Consider the following 17015-nt stretch of genomic DNA (forward strand, 5'->3'; position numbering starts at 1 on the left):
ATGATGGAAATTCTGTTCTATGTGGTGTAGCTACATCCCAACTATCGAGATTTCAAAGGATCCAAACACGGCTGCTCGAATCGTCGATAGGGCGGACAAGTTTACCCCCATAACTCCTTTGCTGGAAGAACTACACTGGTTACCAATAAGACTCCGTGTTGACTACAAAATCTACATTCTAGTTTTTCGTGCCATTAAAACTGGTACCCCAACCTACCTTCATGTTCTCTTACATCAGCAAGCGAAATGTAGACCGACACGTTCGCACTATCAACACTGGCGGATCCAAGGGGGGGCCAACGGGGGCCATGCCCCCCCCCCCCAAAGGTGAGCCAAAAAGTGTTTCCGAACATCCCCTGAATCATATGATTGGAAATTAAAAAAATCGAGAGGAATAGCAGTGGTAGACTAGTCTAAACCTTTACGTTTTCTGGTTTAAAATTAAATGTATGAGCCTGAGGATTAACAGTTTATCACCATTTTGCAGTTACAGGCTGGTTGTAAGAAATTTATAACCTATGAAAAATAAAAATTTTTGAGAAAGATGATCCTAACTTTGTTTTATAAATATTTTAGAAAATTACACCTGGGAAACATTTTTTTAGAAGTAAATTAACATCACCATTGTACACTTTTTCGCACCAAATTGCATATGAGGCAGCGGCGTAACGCCTATGGGCTCGGACGGGGCAAACCCAGGGGCCCCCGACCAAAGGGGGCCCCCGCTGCACTGATGTACAGAACTTAGAAGAGGGGTACCCTTTTCTTTTTTTTTTGAAACGGCACGTTTTCGTTGGAAAAGAAACTATAAACGAGACAATGGACATATTTTTCTGTGTGACCTTAGTACCTACTCAAAGCTGTTATCGGCTGTGGTCCTATTTATTACACTTCCAGTCACAGTGGCGACCGCAGAAAGATCATTCTCCAAGTTGAAGCTAATCAAGACTTACCTACGTTCAACCATTTCTCAAGATCGGCTGGATTCGCTGGCTATCCTTTCCATCGAGAGCGAGGAGGCATGGTCACTTGATATAGATGGACTAATCGATATGTTTGCTGACAAGAAGGCCAGGCTCAGTAAATTCAAGCTCTAGCCTTTCCAAGTTCTCGGGAACTTGGATACCATTTGTCCACAGGAGTTACGCCACGGGTGGAAATATACATGTTGATGTTAATTGGTCATTTGGTCTTATTGTCCTTTCAATCTCTTAATGTATTCTAGCTTTGCAACACATTTTTTCATGTTCCCAGTATGACAGACAAGGCGGACCAAAAATGTGCCTATGAACGCAGATTTTCTCCAAAATCTCAGTCGATGAAATCACCACGAAATGTTCCATATACGGCTTAGATTGCACCAGAGAGCTTGTAGAACCCCAGAGCTTCCAGGGCCCTAAGGCGGGCCCTGGACCCACGCCTTTGGGACTCCGCGCTCCGCGCTCGTGATGTGCGCTCCGCGCACATCGGTTGATTCTCCGCAGCAGCCAGGGGGGCCCTTCCTTCCCTGGACCGACCCAGGGGCACCCAGACTCATCGTTACGCCGCTGATCTGAGGGCATTCAGCAATAGAAACTTTTCCACCCCCTCCCCTTAGACCCCTCCCCCATATCACTCTAACGCTACTTTGGCCCCTCCCAAACAAAGGCCCTGGATCCGCCAGTGACTATCAATGTCAACTTCAGGTTCCAATGTCACGTACAGATCTTTCGGTGACCGTAGCTTTCAGACTGCTGCACCACGTTTATGGAACTCCCGCCCGGTTGAAATTAGGCCTTAAGATTCCTTTATTCAATTCAAGCGCTGTTTACAACTTTTCTTTTCTCTCAACTCTACTAGTTTTGTTTAGCTCATTCAGCACATGTAGAGCGCATTGAACAACTTTTGTTGGAGTCTGCGCTATATAAGCCTAGTTATATTTGTTATTATTAATGTGTAAGAAAACACGGTTTCTTTGCGAAGGACGTAATTATGTTTACAATTCTATTATGACTAACAGTTAACATGTATAATTATACTTTATCATGAATAAATTTGAAATGGGCAAAGAAGTTTTAATGCTATAGGGAATCAAACCTGTGACCTCAGGCTTACCAGTTTTTGTGCTCTTCCAGCTGAGCAGTTCATACCTGAGTTCATGGTGACCATCACAATATGCTATTTCATTTGCGTGGGTAAATCAGAAGCTACAGTCATGCGTAAAAAGTGTGACCTATCTCTCAAATTTGTGTAGAAATCTGTTGGAATTGGACAAAAGATCTTAAAGATGACTGAGGCAGAAATTCCATTTTTATATTTTGTAGACCATACGTGGTTAATACTAAACAACACCATCAGTTCCGGTTGCATTCTATACCATTTTTTAAAACTTTTTGTATGAAGTATAACCTTTAAATAACTCAGGCTAACCATTAAAAGTGACTGGACTACTGAGACTAACATACAGATCATTATGTCAGTTCCTCAGATGCAACACAAAAGTGAATAGGAAGACTTTTTTAATGGCCTCAAATAACATACCTTAAAAGCAGTAGGGTTAGAAATTTAACAAGGACAAAAAATGATGTTGATCTGTCATCCAAATGTGCTGAATTGTTTATAAGAAGTAAACAGAATATGTTTTGGATGAGCTTTTTGAGGAAATACAAAACAATGGATGAACAGTCAACATTGAGGCCTGCACCGAGAAGCTGATATCATCAACATGTCTGCCTTAGAGGAGCATTCCTGGGATTGAGTATGAGTTGAACACTGAGTATCTTGCATACCGGAACAGCCATAGAAACTTTAACAGCAAATAATTCGTTTATCAAGGTTAAAATTGAGACTAAAGTCATCCTTCAAGGTATTGTGAGAGTGTTTTTGTTTAAACAGTTGTTATGGTAACCCTGCAAGAATGAAGCACCTGTGACGATATAGGCTACCAAAACGTTGACATTGTTCTAATGTAGTGTAATTCTTCCCATAAGTTTGTTCATGTGTCATGCAACGATTCTGGTGCACAAGTATCATCTGAATGATTACGGTATCTCCCCACATGTTGTTCTCCTGGATCAGCTGTCGCCCCGCCCCCCCCCCCCCAATAAAACCAAATACACACACATGCTGTAGTTTGGAAATTGATTGATTTATTATCGGTAGTACAATTTACTATAACAAGGTTCATTTTCCTTTCCCTGGGGAGGCCTCCCAAAATTCCCGAACCCACACCTCAAGTGGGAAGCAATTTCGGCAATTTCGTGGGATATTTTGGGTCGCAAACCTATAAATACTAGTAAAAATTATATAGTCGGCATCCACGCTTGCTCAATCATCCTCATCCCCAGTGTACAAATAAGGCTTGCTCGTGTATCCCTAGCAGCATAACTATACTGACACAGCAGTTTACATTTCAGTACCATCTGACCTTGAACGCGGTACTGGCATGCGCAATTGACTAGGTTATGACGTATTGGGCCTGTATCGTACATAGCTAGGCCAAAATAGAAATATTTGGTTTCGCATATACGCTGTTGTCATCATCGCTTTGCAAATTTGCAAAGGAAGGGGTCATCGTTCTCGTCCTCGTTTAACTCACTAAAAAACGATTGATGTTTCATGATTGCTTCTTTTCTAAAATTACGTCACATCACAGTGCATGCTACGTTGGGCGCGTTCATTAATTAAACGGGGTTTACACAGCATGTATTTTCACCTGACATCTCTCAGATATCACGAGGCACAATTAACTTACAGCTATTCTATTATACTTACTACTATACTTACTACTATTAACTTACTACTACAAACCGTGAGAAACAAGTAAATTTCAACTTTATGCGAGGGTACACATTATACATTTTGGGCAAATGTTACCGTTCTAAAATAACTTTCATTCTAACCTTACCCATAGACAGTTTGCAGGCGTCGAGCTACTTTTGCCCTTCTAAAGCTGTATCCAATAACCTGATTGGTTGATTAATACGTGCTTTCACATGACACTAAAGGAATACTATGCAAATTAACTACTTAGACATGGTCGTATAAAATATTGAGGGCGCTTGATTCGAGCTGCCTGTTTATTTATATAGCTCATGTAGTTTAACTTGTTTTTTGGTGTGTTTGGGATGTGTTTTTGTTATTTCGGTGACGGTAGACCGTATAGGCTATTGTTATACTAACCCTGGTCATGCTTTCGCTTGGGAAATTAAAGAAATGGGTGAGCTATAAAACTCTTTTCTTATATATGGGTTTTTTTTTCCTTTTTCTTTTCTGCACTGACTGTCGTATACTACATTTGGCACTCAGGTAACACAGAAACACCGGAAAGGCATCGAAGCCTATGTTATAGTAGAAGACTTTATATAGCATGCGAAATGGTATGCAAACCTATTCAATTGATTCACAGTTTATGAATACATTGAAAAAAAAGTCCATTCTAAGACGATACAGAGCAGGAATGCTGAGGGTAATTAGGCACAAAGAAACAATAGTTCACTTTTCCGTATGGACCAACTGCGAATGTTAACAGTCTCTAAGGGAAATTCGTGCATGTGAAGCAGACGATTGCAAATTTTACGCAAGTACGCAACTTGTGTTTTATAGCACTACAAGAAACTAAGCTCCAAGCTATGAATAAAGAATGGCAGAATGCAGCCATGCACGCAACATAGATTACCGGATGAAGCGGAGAAAAATTAACAATTACTATATGTTTCGTTGGGACAGACAATTTTCTGCAAGTAGAGGACTAACAATTTCCAAGGACTGGTCAGTTTGCAAGCCAAAGATATGTTCAACCATCTCTACACCGGATATTGATCTTTTTGCTATAAGAGCACGGCCATCATTCCTTCCAAGTAAGTCTCAAATATTTGCTATCATTAATGTATACATATTACCATCATCCATAGGCGTAGGAGCCTAATTTGATTTGGGGGGGCTGTAACGACTTGCCCGAAAAATATAGCCAAAATTTTTCGCGCGCTCCGCGCGCGTTCAACATTCAAATGTGCATATCATATAGGCATTCATCGGTTATCACAACACATGCCTTTACCCGATGAATGCATATGATATGCACACTAAGATGTTGAATGCGCGCGAAACGCGAGAAAATTTGGGTTATATTTTCCGTGTTATCACCCTTTCATATTGGTTATAATTATTGGGAAAGTCGTTACGATAATAACGATAATAATAATAATATCAGTTTAACCATTGAAAAACCATTGCAAATTAACCATTGCAAATTATTCTTCTTTCAGTAGGTGCCCGAAAAATTATCACCATATTGCCCGAATTTTCACTAAAAAAAATTGAAATACACACTCCAAATTTTTCTTCTTTCAGTAGGTGCCCGAAAAAATATCACCATATTGCCCGAAATTTCACCAAAAGTTTTGGTTGGGGGGGCTGCAGCCCCCCAGCCCCCCCGCCTCCTACGCCTATGCTCAAATTTTGCTACACCTGTTTAAAAATTGAAATCCAAAATAACCGATTTGCATAAAGAAAAATCCTCGGACGTATTTTTATGTATAGTTGGAGATATAAATAGAGAACGTATAAATGTGATCGGAATGACGGGTTTTAAAAATTATATGAATTCTTGCACCTATCCACAGTCGAATTCTATGCTAGATGCATGTACATTCAAGGTGATTGCTACTTATAAATTAAATTACTATTAAATAATTAAAATTGCTAATAAATTGCATCCGATTTACACCTCAGATCACAATAGTGTACTGGTCATACCAAAGTATACGCAAACTAGAAGGAGTATTTGCAGAGGAAATATTAATCAAATGAAGGAAATGATTACAAATACGGACTGGAATGTCTACAGAAAAAGTTGTGACATATTAAATGATCTTACTGATGTGATATCAGGATATCTTCGTTTTGAACTTAAGCGACTATATAAGCGAACATAATTCAACCTATAAGAGAGCCCAACAAAAATGGTAAAAAGAGTATTGATGTGACTTTGGGAAGGTATTGAATGACCATTTCGGAAGTATTTAACCAATCATGCAACAGAGACATTTCGTTTAGTCTGCCTGAATCGAAACACGACTGTTTTGTACTTAATTCCATGCTTGTATATATGTTAACAATTTAGCAAGTAAAAGGAGGTGTAGCGTGTGGGTCAGATAATATTCCTTGGTGGATTTTTTACAATATTTTTTTAAATGAGTTAGCACCAATATTTACATCCTATCCTTCAAGAGAGCATCCAAGATAGTGAAATACCTCGTGTGTGGAGAACTGCTTTAAAACTCCTGTCACGAAGAGAAAGAATCCATGTAACTGCAAACAATTTTCAAGTCTTGTTCCTTAATAGTCTGCAAAAGCTCCTTCTAAATCGGCTGATGCAGAATGTATAGAGCAATTTTGGGACTTGTCAGTTTGCCTATAAAAAATATAGTGTATCATGTGTTGATGCTGTACTTTTATTAATCCATGATATTGTGTACCATTAAGATTGTAAGGAAACAACTATAACAAAGTTTCTTTCTCTTGACTTTTCAAGTGAGTTCAAAACTGTCTTGCCAAATCTATTAATGAATGATCTTCCACGATTGTTAAAGAAACATGGCTTTTTCATTGGCTGGCACAATATTTTCAAAGATATTGTTGGATAAATGGTTATCGGAAATATCAGAAATAAAGGTTTGTGTGCCTCAAGGGGTGCATTATCTGGTATCTTATTAACTATATGTTCTGGTGTAATTAGGTGAAACTCACAAATTTCTGTTACAAATGTGTAGATGATATTGCTGTATCATGCAAAGTTTCTAAGAGCTCTGTTGGAACTGACAAATTAAGTTGTCAGTGTTCTGTAAATGACATAGTTCTAACATGTTACCACAAGAATTTATCCAAAATAAAAGGAAATATGTTTTGAAAACAAAAACATGAAGGTCTATCATTCTATCAGGGGGCAGTGATGACATTTTTTAAGGTCAGTGAAAGGTCAGTGCTGTGTCTTCCAGCTACCCCCAGGGTTGGTCTTTCGCAAACAAAAATATTTCACGCTACCTGGAGCTCATCAATGATATCACAGACTTAACAAGACCCCTCAACAGGACACAAATCGATAACTTACCATCTCAACCCCCCCCCCTCCCCCGTTGTACTTACAATTCTGCGTACGTGCTTGAGTGTTGTATAGAACATTGTCAATCTCGTTTAGGATGTAACTTGAAACAGACCCTCGGATCCTATCCTATAATGAACGTTATACACGGATGAAATTTCATGTTGGCCAGGCAATTCTCGTCAACCGGTGAAGTACAATTACCGTAACTGCTAAATCTTACCCACTGTGTGTTGGGGAAATACGGCCACGATGAAGTTTGAACTCCTGTTCGTAAGTTTTTTCCCTGGAATTAATTTTGGGATTGTAGTTGTTGCCCGCTCCATCCCGTACCCTCCCTCCGTTGGGGAGGAAGTTAGGTTGACGCGTCTCTTCGTAAAGATGATAATGAACGATATGTATTTGCCGAATACAACATGCAACATATACTGAGGATAAACTAGCAGCAATTACAACAAAAACATGATAATATCTTCTACAGTTGGAAGACTTGTTAATTCTTTGTTTTTGTTTTCATTTTATCTATTTTGTTGCAACGCACAACGTCTAATTTATTGCCTGTAACATCAAACTATGTATGCATCTGCTTTAAAGGAAAACTGATGAAGAGTTTTCACACTTTTCGAATCAAAACAGTTTATTCTAACACTCAAACCAAGTCTATAGCTAGAATGGTTGGGAAGATACAGATTTTTCAAAGTGTTAGTTTTTTTGGGGCATCTTCCGCCCAGAAAAAGGTTAAATAATGAATCAGTGCCCAAAATTAAAATATCTACAATCACGAGGATACCATTTAAAAGTATCAAAACTCCTTATTTAGGGAAACACGAGTTTTTTTATAATATGAAATCCCACAATTCGCCATGGTTTTGTCCAAGTCGCCATGGTTTTTGTGAAATTACCCACGATGCAACGTTTTCATGACGTCACACATGCACATCGTCAGAGTCAGACTTCGCCGTTATGCAGATTCCCTCGCAATGAAGTCGTAAAGGAATGACATGGGAAAAGGGTCATTATTGTTGTCGTAAATATCTATACCAAAAGTATGTGAAGAGTCCAGCAGGCAGCTAGTATTGCTCACCTTTTATGATTGATATAATTAACAGTTGCCTTTTGAATATACTATGATGTCTTTGCGGATATTTTGTACCAGGACATTTCGTCCGGCCGGACTACATTTTCTGTGAAGTGGGTGGGGAGGGGGTGGGCAAAATCTTCCGCAGATATTGTCCGGCCGGACTATATGTGCTGGTGCAAAATGTCCCCCGGACCGTGGGAACAGAGAGTCATTCTGTACTGTCCCACCGGCGTTTGACCAGCTATAGGCCTACTGAGTTGAAACGGTAATAAGGGGAAGGGGCCACAATTGCATTAGTATTACAGGCCCATAGAGAATATGGGTGGAAATGTCTAAAAAAAAACTGTGTCAAAAATTAATTCTTCATTTTGTACCACATTGTTACTGTCAGGTATATCATATTTGTTATAGAAAGACTTAAGATAACCGACTTTATTATTCACTCTATGCTGAACAAAAATCAATCGCAGAAATGGATGTTCAAAACAACTATAGTATAGGCCTAATGGTTATGATGCATGTCAAAGCGGTCTTCTCGTGAATCGGTTTGATGCAATCAGCAATACCGCCGTCATTTTAAACCAGGCTATCTGGCATATCTAGGATCGGATGTAGCATATATGGTATTTACAAAATATAACATGACTTACCATATTTGCTTAAGACGGTGGTTGCATCTGGACACTAAATGGCACAACTAATTATTAATTAAGTAATTTATATTTTTGGGATTGGCCTTAAGTTAATTAAGGCTTTATCTTGCCAGTTTAGGCCTGAAGTGAATCTGTAGTATTATGTTATAATCCCTTTTGCAACTGTGCATGAATATGTCTGTTAACAAACATGTCTTAATGACGTCCACCTACAATACCTCTCAATACCTGTCTCCAGGAACTGATACACCGAGCATCAGAGTACAAGTTCATCAGTGGTACTGAGATTCTGCAGCATTGCTGCTCTAGTTAGTGTATTAGTGTATTTTTAATAACAGTAATTGTACAATTCAAGTCAGTAGAGGCAACTTTTCCTATATTTGGTAAAAGATTCCATATACCTATTCATTGCTGTTATTAAGTCATTAATATCAGCTGCACCATTTCCATCATTATTCCATCATTATTTTTTTCTATCTGATTCAAAATATTAAATGATTGTATTTGTATATACCAATGATAAAATATCTACATAATAAAGTGATAATGTCTATAATTTAATTTCAGACTCTACAGTATGACTTATCACAACTGCCGATAGTGTAAAGAGGAAATATCAACAGTTTATTGTTTAATAAAATAAAATAAGATAAGTTGAATGAAGACAACATGGGACGGGGTGAGAAAAGAGAGAAAAACAAAATCAAAGCGAAGAAATATATTAATGATTTGCTTAACTGTAGAGCCCTAGTGTTCTTTCCATTATATAATATTAATATTTGACCCTAATTCCTTCAATGTAAATACCAAATGACTAATAAATGTTATTCATAGTACTCAAGTATAAGTGTGAACATTCAGCTTATACAAAAAGCTTTCGTAACAAGCTTTGCTGATATTATATTGTCTAGATCTGAAATAAACTATAACATTGCCCTCTATATAAGAAAAACGTGAATAATGCAATTGACTTATGAACATATTTAAGTGAGAGTGATGTATTGGTCCAATTGATAAATACACTAGTTTGATTTAAAGAGAATGTGTGTTGGTCTTTATTTACATTGTGAGATGTTAAACGAGCATCTTAAAGTTCACACAGTCAACGAATTAAGTACTATGAGAGCATCAAGTTATAAACTGCAATGTAACATAACTTTTCTAGATTCAGTTGCTTCTAACAAATATGCTCGCAAAAATTGCACGCTTGGGCAAACATGTGATAAGGCAGCTGAACACTGATTGGTTAAATATCACCTACTTTTGAACAGTATTAATATTCATCAAATTTATCGTCAAATGAACCAATCATAAGTCAGAAAGAAAACAGCGCGTGCTAATTATGTTTATCTTCGTCTCGATTTACGAGCCCAAAACCAGACGTCTGAAAAAGCAGGTCATGCAATCCATTGTGCACTCACCTCATTTCGGATGAGCCTTGCAGCATTATGAAGTGCTTTGCCTTTTCCATGAAAATTACACCAAATATTACAATGCTGGTTGAGGCATTCAGTTATTAGTAAAAATCGCAACCTATATACATGATTTGAAAATAAGTTTCCTCCCAATATTTGCAAATTATCCATAATTCTATATGTTAGCTCGTTTTAAACGATTACTTTGCCATGATATCTTCTTTTCCAGTATACGTCATGTCAATTAATATATGAATCAACCAATCACGTAATTGAGATGCATGTTTGGAAGTACATGAATCGCGACGCCTGTAGACTGTCTGCTTTTGAAATGAATGGTATTTAAGAATTGTAATATTCTACCAAAGTGTGCTAAGGGAACTTCCGCATTATTTGAAATAACCTTGTACTCAACATTTTCTCTTAATAAGCTACGTTTTGTGATCCATAATATGTTACAGAACTCTTTATAACAAAATAAATTGGTTAGCTGTAAGAATCAAGAACCAGACAAAACAAAGCAAGAAGAATAGATGAACATATAACACAAAAGGTGTGTACCTTAGATGAAACATTATTCGCGAGCATATTGACTTATTAAGTAACGTGTTAGCTTATTTCTTAAAGGTAAATTTTGCTTCAAGGGAGTTTTAAGTTACCAGGAATTCTTTTCCAATATTTTAGTCCGGTATAAGTAATACTGTGGTGAGAAAGCTTGAGATGATAAGCGGGTGTATTGACAGTTTTAGAGATGAACTGGTTGGATGACAATGAATGTTACTACAGATTTAGAAGAGATCTTTACAAGTATACATCGGTATCTGCATGATACAGGCCATTTGCATGTGGTTAATATGATAAAGTGTTAGCAAATTAAGGTTGCAAATGAACGAGCCTACGAGGAGTATGGAATATCTTCCTTAAAGTATAAAACGGACAACCACTTTTTGGAGGGTAAACAATGCTTGAGCAATAGTTTGCGTTAACCCAGACAATGTTACAATAATATAAATGAGGTATGATAATATAATTATGAATAGAAATCAGAGCAGACTTTGGGAGAGTTATTATACGAAAGTAATTCAAAATACCAACACATTTGGCATCTTTAACACATAATTTACATGTTCTTTCCAAATCAAGTGTTTATCAATTACGAATTAGGCCAGTACATAAAAACGTACTTAGCATTGTTTGAGAGAGGAATTTTTGTGTAACAAACAGCAGTGTTTTGAATGGAAGGATCGATGGGTTTATTTACTGGATAGAAAAGAACGGAATTCGCTGCTGTCAATATTTAGAGCTAGCCTATAGCTTATTAACAGAACACCACAGATAAATCTTCTTTAGTTCTGCTTCAACTGTACAAACGACGGCATGTTGATCAGGATGAGAACATAACAAGGGCGTAGGAACCGGGGGGCCGCGGGGGGCGCCAGCCCCGACCCCCCAGTGAAAAATGTGGAGGGGCGGAAGTATCATTCCGCCCCCCGCTTCGCAAGTCAGAAAACCCCTTTTTCATTTCCAAATGAGAAAAAAAAATCTCATTTGGAGCACCAAATTGCATCTAAGGCCTGGTGAAAATACAAAATTAAGTTTACAAAATGGAGTGGGTGTTGAAGTGTGCTATATTGCACCAAATTGCATCTGAGGCTACCTGGAAATGCAAAAAATTCAAAAAAAGACACCCCTCCCCTTAGACCCCTCCCCCAGGCCGGCCATCAGTCTTCAGCCCCCCACTCAAAAGTACCTTCCTACGTCTACTACGCCACTGGAACATAAGGTTATATTATCAGATAGTATTACGTAACTTAGTGCTAGTATAACTGAGATTATTAATATAAATCATAAATAATAGTGGTCCACTGGTTAACAGTGAAATGAACTGCCATTTAGCTATTATATACTCTGAATTTCAAGGAATGAACTGTGTATGAGAATTGATAGCCCATTGGTTATTGGTTAAGTGGAACCAGTTTGAATATGTACAGCCGATTCCCACAGAGATGATAGTAACTCTGTCAATCTTAAAAGTTTGAACCACTGCAGTTAAAAGTGGATTGTGCTGATAAATGTGATAAATCGGTAGCATGTACTATTAGGTTTACAGTATAAGAACTGAGGATATGTTAGGGAATTGAACAATTAATTTACTGTGGCGGTAATTAATTAACCTGGACAGGTAATTAATAGATTTATGTGACAGTTTTCTGTAGATCAGGTTTGAAATGGTGCATTGTGGGTAACTGAGGTGGCAGAGCACATGAATTCTACTCTTCGTATGTTTTCTGTCCTTGATTTGTTTCTGCAAATATAATAGAATGACCCAGACATACATATATATGTTAATCAAACATGATTCATGTATATGATTACTGTAAGTAAGGAGTCTTTCATCATCGTAAAGAGATGCCTGCTTGTAACAAGGAATATGATAAAATGTAAACTTAGTTCAGAATTGTGTGCACCACTATTTTTTATTAACACGTTCATCGATCGTTATCATTTAAAGAAAAACCCCTACGTTGTATACAAGCGTCTCTAATCGTGTTTAGTAGTAACACTTGTTAATTAAAACGACACTTGGCTTTAGCAGAAACCCTTTACACTCTCAATAAAGATTGGATGTACTTAACTTGTTTACTTTCAAATTATCTGGTAATAGGAATATTTATGATATTATATGGTTATAATCCAAAGTAATGAAAAATATAATTCAATTATGCAAATTAGAGCAACTTTGAAAACATGTCATGGATTGGATGATTCACCAATTAACAAACAGGGAAAAAAGTTGCTTTTTTTCAGGTTCTTTGCTGTTTTTGTTAAAGGATTTCAGATATCTTGTTTAGTTATTCCCAAGGGCGGTAGTTAAAGCAATATTACGTTGGTTGTGACAAGCAAAGACGAAACTATTTAATCAGTGATACTTTGAAATGAGAATAGCATACTTTGAGTTTCAAGTTAGAAGATTATATAGTGTTTTCGGGAGCAAGTATCCATACATCCAAATATGCTTTTTTCTTAACATCGGGGTTGATTTAGTACTAATTCTGTAAGAGTGTTAGTCAAACAGAAGTCGGTCACATGCAAAATCTTCCCTTTTAATATAGGCCATGTTATCCATCATAATGTTCAGTTAAAAAGCAAGAAAGAATTCAATGTTCAGCCTTGTTTGCTTAAAGAGCAATGTTTGCACATTAAAAGCTTTACAGAAAAAAGAAGATGTTTGAATTTGTGTTGTTTTCATGTTCTTACCACACTTTATATTTTGTGCCAATGCTTGTATACCCCTTTAAGCTTGGTAGCTTTATAACCAACAGTTGGGTATAACGAAATAACTAATTATTGGGTAACACTGATACTGTTTTTGTTACCACTATTGGGCAGTTTACTAACCAGCCTGTTGGGCAGTTTTGGTTGGGCAAAAAGTTTGACAAAAATTCTGGGCAGATTTCTTTAACAAACTGAGTTAGGCACTTTTTTTTTATCCTATAACGGTATGTTGACATACGGAACCAGCGTTGGGTAAAGTTTCACACAGCAGTTCTTGTATACAGTGTAAGGTGATATTGTACTTTTTGTGACTCTTTGCTGAAAGTTTCGAATTTGTTTTACTTCTTCCGACGTTCTGGAAAAGGCTAGAAGAGACTATCAACTGGGTCGTGTAGTTGGTGTGGTACTGTCGCTCGGCCCACTGGATGGCTAGGCTGTATCCAGAGAGATAGCCGGGGATTTCTAAATGGTTCTCACGTATGTGGTGGTTGTCTCATAGACAGACAGTGGGTATAGTAACTGCGCACGCTCATTGAGTTTATATGTGAAATGCTCATTGGTGTGTCGAGCAACTTTTCGTAAGACTGCAGTGGGTGGGGGGGGGGTGGGGGAACGTACCATCACACATTGACAGTCGAAGACGCTGAAATGACTGTCCGGTTTGAGGATCACTACGAGCACCAACAATTTGACAGAGAAACGTGTGATAACGACATTGCTTTAATAAAGTTAGTCACAGCTGTATCTCGATAAAGCGATTACAATACCACCAATATGCTTGGCAAATCGGACCACGGATCGGCAACTTTTTATCCAGTGGTGTATTCGGACGAGTGACCGGATGGGGAGCTACAAGTGAGGCAGAGCACCATGGAACAGTTCACCTTCAAGCAGTAAACCTAGACAAAAAAAGTGATTTTTTTTACTCTTTTGGAGTGAATTCTCACTCTTTCTGCAGAGTGCATGTAGTGAGTGATATCTCCATGAAAAGCGAAATTCACTCTTTAAAAAGAGTGAGAATATTCACTCCTTAAAAGATGAACTTTTCACTATAAAAGAGTGGGCTTTGTCACTCTACAAATAGTGAGAATCACTCGGACTCAAGAGTGAAATTCACTCTAAGAAGAGTTAATGATATTTTACTGTTGCTTTTAAGGAATGGGATTTGTGACTCAATCGATAGGCAGAAATATGGCTATTGCCCAAGGATGCATCCAAAGATGAAGACAACGAAATGAGATACTACACTGATGATAAGACTACTTACTAGATTTAATCAAATAATGAACTTCCAACCCCCACCCTCCCCTCCTCTGTAAATATATACTGGTTTTAGTCCTTTCCAACACTTTAAAGTCATGATCAAGAGTGCCCTACTATATTTATACTAAGATGTTCAAGTGCAGTCCACCTAATCCCTGACTATCTCAGACAAACACAGATAGATCTGGACGGATTGAATCAATGACATCTTATTCTGATGCAGACACAGTACCACCACACAAGGGCGTAGGAACCGGGGGGCTGGGGGTGCCAGCCCCCCAGTGAAAAATGTGGAGGGGCGGAAGTATCATTCCGCCCCCCGCTTCGCAAGTCAGAAAACCCCTTTTTCATTTCCAAATGAGAAAAAAAATCTCATTTGGAGCACCAAATTGCATCTAAGGCCAGGTTAAAATACAAAATTAAGTTTACAAAATGGAGTGGGTGTTGAAGTGTGCTATATTGCACCAAATTGCATCTGAAGCCACCTGGAAATGCAAAAAATTCCAAAGGGGAGGGGGACACCCCCTCCCTTTAGACCCCTCCCTCAGGCCGGCCATCAGTCTTCAGCCCCCCCCCCCCACTCAAAAGTTCCTTCCTGTACGCCACTGCCACCACACAAGCAGCTCCAGTGACAAAAAAAGCTATTTACAGCGCACAAATGGCAACTACACATGCACCTACAAGCACGTACAGAGATCAATTAAAATATCTGATGTTTATAGCTCATCAATTTGTTTTACCTATGCCTTGTATGGGTGGCAATGTAAGTTTACATCCTACTTAGGCCTATTAACTTCCCTGCTAAAGTTTCTAACATTATGAACATACAAACTACAAAGGATATAAAATCGCTTAATGCTTATTAACTTCAACTACCTGAACAATTGACACTAGAAAGAAATAGCAGAAGGGTACATTTAGTCAGGGTTATAACTCAACAGTCTAACACCGAGAGGCTAGGTTCTGCATTTGCAAAAGACAAATTTTCATACAATGATGAGGGAATGCAAAATACCACATGTACAACTTTCCTGAAATGATAAAACCCAGTCACAGTAAATTTTATATTCTTAAAGCTATCAAGCTAGTTAGAATAAAATAGAAAAGTGGGAATTTAAAGGTATCCAAACAGGTCAAAGTTCTCTTTCATATAGAAGTGTGTACAATTCAGAGTAAGAAAAGATGGTCTTTGAATAGCCAAAATAGCAGGGTTTGGGTGGGGGGGGGGGGCGGGGGGTGTAGAGTTGTTATTATATTTTAAGTGAAGTAGTAGCTACGTGTCTACATACTTTTAAATCTTTCACACATTTGCCAGATTAACATTCAGAGACCTGACTTGCAGACTTACCTTATCTGGGCCTACCACCTTAACATACTAGCCCTTCCAAAATATTGTTAAAATTGTTAATGGAGTGGCAAAACGATTTAAAACATATTACAAGTTTAAAAGCCTGTTTAATGCAACTGTTATGGAGTCCCCAACTGGTGAGCGTATTGAATCACAAATGGTAACAAATTGAGTTGGCCTTGTTTCTGGACCTAGTCTCAACACAAAACGTTGGTATACTTCAGGGCTGTCTCCTTACCAAACTGGCCAATATTGGTGCCCACCTGAAAGTAATTTAAAAACATTACAAACCAGTGCTTTTTTATATTGCACTAACAGAGACCATACACTGTGTGTTATAGGCACTTGTAACGCCTTAAGTGGTTACAAGTTCATTCAATATTTTGGCATAAATTGCTTCCGGACTGCATAGGACCATTAACATACCTGTTAAATGCGACTGCGAAGAAGTCCCCAACTGGTGAGCTTGTTGAATCACAAATGTGAACAAATTGAGTTGGCCTTGTGTCTGGACCTAGCCTCATCAGAAAACGTTAGTATACTTCAGGGGCTTCCCCTTAATAAATTAGCCAACATCGGTGCCCACCTGAAAGAAAAGTTATTTCTAAACATTATTACCCAGTTTAAAATGTGTTGGTTTGGATAAAATGGACAGGAGTTTTAATTTTTAATTATGTGGTACACTTTCACATTACAATCAATTGTGTGTATATTAAATACTATCCAACTGTTGATGCAGAGTAAAGAAGGCTAAATAAAGTTACCACCAAACACAATCAAATGGTACTTTTTTGTGTATTGCATTAACAGTGACCATACACTGTGTGTTGGCATTTGTAACTCTCTTAGGATATTCCCTTTCAGGAGTTACAAGTTCATACAATCTTCTGGCATAAGT

At 38.0% G+C, this 17015-nt stretch overlaps 2 long non-coding RNA genes across 2 annotated transcripts in view; one reads left to right on the forward strand and one right to left on the reverse strand.

Annotated features, from left to right (window-relative positions):
• The first annotated feature begins 3993 nt into the window (after positions 1-3993).
• LOC139965341 (uncharacterized) overlaps positions 3994-17015 on the forward strand; it is a 65724-nt gene continuing 52702 nt past the window's right edge. The window contains exon 1 of the long non-coding RNA XR_011792225.1: positions 3994-4838. This is a non-coding gene — a long non-coding RNA (uncharacterized lncRNA). The remainder of the gene's footprint in view (positions 4839-17015) is intronic.
• Positions 15384-17015, reverse strand: part of LOC139965325 (uncharacterized) — a 31389-nt gene continuing 29757 nt past the window's right edge. Inside the window, exons 2-3 of the long non-coding RNA XR_011792222.1 lie at positions 16544-16703; positions 15384-16380 (exon numbers count right to left, since the gene is read on the reverse strand). This is a non-coding gene — a long non-coding RNA (uncharacterized lncRNA). The remainder of the gene's footprint in view (positions 16381-16543; positions 16704-17015) is intronic.

The sequence above is a fragment of the Apostichopus japonicus genome, chromosome 3 (genome assembly GCF_037975245.1).
Source record: "Apostichopus japonicus isolate 1M-3 chromosome 3, ASM3797524v1, whole genome shotgun sequence".
Lineage (NCBI taxonomy): Eukaryota > Metazoa > Echinodermata > Holothuroidea > Aspidochirotida > Stichopodidae > Apostichopus > Apostichopus japonicus.